Below are 5,982 nucleotides of genomic sequence, written 5' to 3' on the forward strand. Positions count from 1 at the left end.
AATGGCTAATGCGGCAGACCAACCTTTCTGGAAGGCTTGCTCGTTGACCATTGAAGCTGCAAGGATTCAAATTTAAAATTGAGCATCGTAAAGGCAGTCAAAATGTTGTGCCAGACTGTCTTTCAAGACAAAATTTCGATGGGGGCACTTAAGCAAGTCCATTAGAAGTCAGTCCGTTGGAAGTCCATCCGCTTGTCCGTTTAGAGTCGTTCGATTTTACATCCGATGAGTACGAGAAACTAAAAACTCAGGTCCGCGAAAATAAAGAACGTCTGCCTGATTTGCAAATATTAGACGATCATGTGTACAAACGCACTGAGCACCCCGATGGTAACCCAGAAAATGAGTCCTTCAATTGGAAGTTATGGATTCCGCAAAGCTTAACCCGTGAGGTTATGGAAAATGCCCATAACCCACTCAATATATGTCACGGTGGAATAGCGAAAACGTTGGAGCGGTTAAAACGGAACTTATTTTGGCCGAATATGACAGCAGATCACAAACATTTTGTCACAACTTGTGATGTATGTCGCCAAAGCAAAGCTCTAAATGTTTCACTTCGTCCACCAATGTCCGTCCAATATAAGGTGCAACGTCCTTTCCAGAAACTTTACGTAGATCTCCTTGGGCCCTACCCAAGATCAAAACAGGGTAATATTGGAATTTTAATTGTTCTGGACCACCAAACAAAATTCCCTCTGTTAAGAGCGATAAAAAAGTTTCATGCAGACATTTTTGGTTTTATGAATGAAAATGTCTTTCCAATTTTCGGCACGCCGGAAATAATCTTGACCGACAATGGCAAACAATTTAAATGTTCCCTTTTCAATAACATGCTGACTGAGCGTGGCATTCGCCATGTTTACACTGCCCTTTACAGCCCACATGCCAGCTAATGCCAGCGGGCGGGTTAACCGGTCGATCGTGGCAGGAATAAGAGCCTACATTAAAAACGACCAAACCCTCTGGGATAAGCATTTGTCTACCATAGCTGAAGCACTCCGAAGTGCCTACCATCAAACCATTTGCTGTTCTCCGTACTATGGTGTGTTTGGTCAGCAGATGGTCACACATGCTAGTGAGTATGAGCTTCTCAGGAAGTTAAATTCGTTGGATGAAAATATCCTTGAAAGGTCTGACAAGCTAAAACTCATTCGAAAATCTCTAAACGAAAATATTGACAAAGCATTCGAATCGTCTTCAAAACGGTATAACTTGCGAAGCACAGCGAAGTCCTTCAAAATAGGTGACTGGGTATACCGCAGGAATTTCGTACTTAGCGATGCGAGTAAGAAGTTTTGTGCCAAATTAGCTCCACAATTTATAAAATCAAAAGTAGTCGGAATCAAGGGAAATTGTATGTATGAGCTGGAAGATCCAAATACAAACAAACGTCAGCTTTACCACCAAAAAGACATTCAATCTTGCACCTCCTGAAAAAGGAGTACTTTCAATCTAAGTGGGGGGGTGTGTACCGTAGTATAAGTATGAATACTGCTCATCTATAAAAAAAAAACAATTCCCTATATTATTTGCTAACCATCATCATATATTTGCTTATTCTAGTTCCATTTAAATTTCATGCACATTCCTTAGTTATCTTCGGAAAAGTTACCAGGCAGGTTTCAATATTTTGTTTGCTTAGATCCCTGCCCCTTTAAATTTTCGTTATTCACTCACTCATTTATTAACACATGCCTTCCTTTCTCTCTGGTCTCTTTCCCCCTTTTTTTTGAAACATCTGAGTATATACATGCATGTATATGTATATCATTCATTTTATATTTTCGATACCTTAAGGGTAATTAGCCGTTTACAATTTATGTGCCCCTACTGTCCCTTTATTGACATTAATTTCCGAACGCATTATAACCAGTTGTTTAAAGGTATAAGAGTGAACTACAGAGTTGCACGGGAAGTTAGGAGGAACGTTGAGAGGGCAACCCAAGAGGGTCGGCTGATAACTTCCGGAGGCTCTCTTGGATTCCGGCGATCAAACCGAAAGCACGTTCTTTTTACGTTCCGGCTTATTTATGAGCAAAGTGCGAAAATTGAGTTCATATGATGGGCAGTTTTAAATAATTAAATAAAAAGGACATATCCATAATAAGAAAAGGGTCAGGGCGTCGGAACTCACATTTGAGGTAACCAAATTCCCAATGGGCTTGAAAGTGCATGCAGTTCCAGTTGGCCCTACAGCACGTGGGTTATGTAGCTCGAGCAAGATCACCTCGTTATTTCCACATTAATAAGAATATCACGAAGGACATCAGGGTATTTCGGGGTGTTCAGCACTTACCTCCTCCAACTGTACAGCTTCACACTCGCGGATATTACCCCTTAAGGGGATAAACCCGAAATTTCGCGGAAACTAATAGTCACATGTAATAAGGACATGCCGTAGATTTTATGTCACAGTTGCAGTCTGTATACATACATAAGTATAACTAAATCAATATATATAACTTTCACCCTAACTAGTAAAATAACAATTCGTATATCTCCTCGAAGAGCCGAGGTCAAAAGCATTAAGCACTACTATTTTCCTTTATTCCAGAGAATACGTAGTGAATGTAGCCCTATGGACGGACAACTTCTGAGATACTTCGCCGACCTAAACGGGGCTAGATCGCCGAAACAACAGCCCTTGGTCGGGTAAAACCCGAGTCATTCCGGTACGTGGAACCGGCTGTCGGGGGAATGTTAGGAAAATAGTAGTGCTGAATGCCTTGGCCTTACTACTCCCGTACTTCACAAACCACCTGACCCCAGCGCAGCATCAGCATGGTTTCCGTAAAGTGCACAGTACAACAACAGCACTTAACGCCATAAACACTCAGATAACTCGTGGCCTTAACCGAAACCGTCCCTGTGAGAGAACGATTCTAGTAGCGTTGGACTTGTCAAAGGCGTTTGACACCGTCTGCCATTCCACGCTACTAGAAGATATAGAGGCCTCCTCTCTCCCACAGAGGCTCAAACGGTGGTCGGCAAATTATCTGAGTGGTCGACATTCGTCGGTAATGTTTAGAGACAAAACGAGTAAGCAGCGAAAAATAAAACAGGGGGTCCCTCAGGGTGGTGTCCTTTCCTCACTACTGTTTAACTTTTACATTTCAAAGCTCCCTCAACCACCAGAGGGGGTCTCGATTGTCTCTTATGCCGACGATTGCTCGATCATGGCGACTGGGAATGGAATTGATGACCTGTGTTCGAAAGTAAACGGGTATCTCTCCGAACTTTCTCGCTTCTTCACTGCAAAGTGTCTAGCCCTCTCCCCTACGAAATCCTCCGCGACCCTGTTCACAACCTGGAAGAAGGAGGTCAGGCTACCGCTGGGGATTCACGTCGATGACACACCAATTCCGACGTTGAATAACCCCAAAATACTCGGAGTAACATTCGACAGCCTGCTCTCCTTCTCTGGGCACTCAACCGCTATTGTCAATAAAGTACAGAGCCGCAACAAGGTCCTCAAGTCGCTAGCCGGCAGTACTTGGGACAAAGACAAAGAAACGTTGCTGGCAACATACAAGGCAATAGGCCGGCCGGTTTTGAACTACGCAGCGCCAGTGTGGTCGCCAGGGACTAGTAGGACGCAGTGGACGAAGCTACAGACTGTACAGAACACCGCACTCAGGACAGCGACAGGATGCCTCCTGATGTCGCCTGAACACCACCTGCACGGCGAGGCGCAAATGCTCCCTGTAAAGGAGCACAATATAATGCTCTGCAAGCAGTTCCTGATCGGGAGCCACAGAAGTGGCCTCCCAGCAGACAGCTGCTTGCAGAGGAACCCTCTCCTAGGCACGTCAGGAGGCATCTATATGAACTGACGGACGAAGTCCAGAGGTTCATTAAGCAACCTCTGGATCCGACAGCGTACAGACAGGCCCTGAACGGCATTCACAGGGACTCAGTCTCGAGTTATGTAGACTCTAGACCTGTGAATGCCGTTCTAGGCATACCACCCCCGGACATAGACGAGACGGAGCTTCATCTGCCTCGGGAGACACGCACAACACTTGCACAACTTCGCTCCGGCTACTGCAGCAGGTTGAACTCCTACCTGAGTAGGTTGAATGAGGATGTGCCGAATGAGTGTCCGGCATGCGGAGAGACCCCACATGACTCGAAACATCTCTTCGCATGCCCGGAAAACCCGACAACCCTAACGGCCTTGTCCCTGTGGACAAACCCCACAGAAGCTGCTCGCTTCCTAGGGTTGCCGTTAGTGGAACTTGACGACAACGACTGAGATACCAACCGTCCTGGGCGGGGTTGTTGTAGCCGCTACAACAACAACAACTATTTTCCTTTTTTTCATATAAATCGTTTAATTTTCAATTGCGAAAAAAATACACATTTTGTTACGAATTTTTGGCAAACAAGAGTAATTACTTATAATAGTTACACATAATATTAATAATACCTATAAGTATGTATATACTTATTTTTCTGTGTGCATAGAAATATATGTATATATAGAAGGCACTTAAATTTTAAATTTATAGAAGTAAGAGTCTAAACTGAGAACAAAGAAAAAAAAACTCAAGAGAAAAAGCGAGAAATTAAATAGTAATAGTAAACTAATGACCGTGGAGCAATAAAATGAGCATGATTAGTGAAAGAAACAGAGAAGGTACAATCATTCTGAAAATAGTACATACGCAAAATTTTAAATATCAGTTGGTGTCCTCTCTGTTGGAGGGACACTAAATAAAACGAAATACGTTGAGGCTAGGGCTATGCCCGCTTTATTGGAGGCTTGATTAAGACTTAAAAACTAAATTTACATTTGTTCAGTTTTTATAACAAAATTTTGATTACTATTGCAAAACGTGAGTTATGTTTTGAAATATGTACCAGACGCTCGACCGGAAAAGGGTAAATATGTAATTGCGAATATTAATAAGAATTATTATTGAATTTAAAGTATTACTGTTGACACAGCTATTTTTGTCAACACAATGTAATTTGCAAATATTAATAAAAAGAGAACAGTTTCCTGTTTATTAACTTATTGCATTTCACTTTAACTTGACACAGCTTATTATTGGCTTTTGGGTCAATAACTAGCGTAAGTGTCAAGTCAGCGGTTATTGGTTGAAGAATTAGCAAAGCGTGTGCTAACTCTTCCCCTCTTAGGTCGATTGCCCTCAATCGACAAAAGTGTTATGAAATTATGAAGTGACTTGAAAAAATGGGCCTTTAGGTGCATCTGTTACATACTCTGTGGTTACATGAAATTTTTTGTAATAATTCTTTTTTATGCAAAAAGCAAGAAAAACATTAATGAAAGTTAGAGTGATTATTACTTCTTTACTTAAACTAATTATATGCTTAGTTTTATTGTCTTTTATTAGCAACTGAATGTCGCTTTTATGTTCTAAATGGCTTACATATAGAGTCTCGATTTTTAAATTCATATTTGTTTCATTTTTTTCTTTAATGTGCGTTATTACATTTGGCAAAATAAATGTATTGTGAATTTTTAGATTGAAGTTGATGTAGGTTATGTTTGATATCGTGATTTTACAGTTTATAAATTTTATCAAAAATGTTCCTTTGTTTAGAAATTTTAAATTGTTGCAATCATGATATATATTTCCATTAAAGTGTTTCAGTATTAGTATTCCTGCTTCGATTTCTGTTACTGAGGATTCTGTTAAATTTTCTAGCTTACATTGGGCTTCCCTAAATTCTAAAATATTCACGAGACATTCATCATTTTTCCTAATTAAATTTTTCTCTAAATTATCCTTAACATCTAAACTGTAAATATGATTATTCTTATCTGCAAGTACTTCGTATTCGCTTCAAAGAATTGATTTATTCGAGGTTTTGGGCAGGGGTTCAAATTTTATTTTGGACAGGATATTTGCGGAAAATGGTGGGATAAGTAAGGTAATTATTATGGTATTTTCTTGAAAGATAACGGCTGTCTTGATATTCCTATAGCTGTCGTAGTCCGTGATTAAG

Source organism: Rhagoletis zephyria, unplaced genomic scaffold (genome assembly GCF_001687245.7).
Source record: "Rhagoletis zephyria isolate East Lansing unplaced genomic scaffold, Rhagoletis_zephyria_1.1 Rzeph_scaffold_01130, whole genome shotgun sequence".
Taxonomy (NCBI): domain Eukaryota; kingdom Metazoa; phylum Arthropoda; class Insecta; order Diptera; family Tephritidae; genus Rhagoletis; species Rhagoletis zephyria.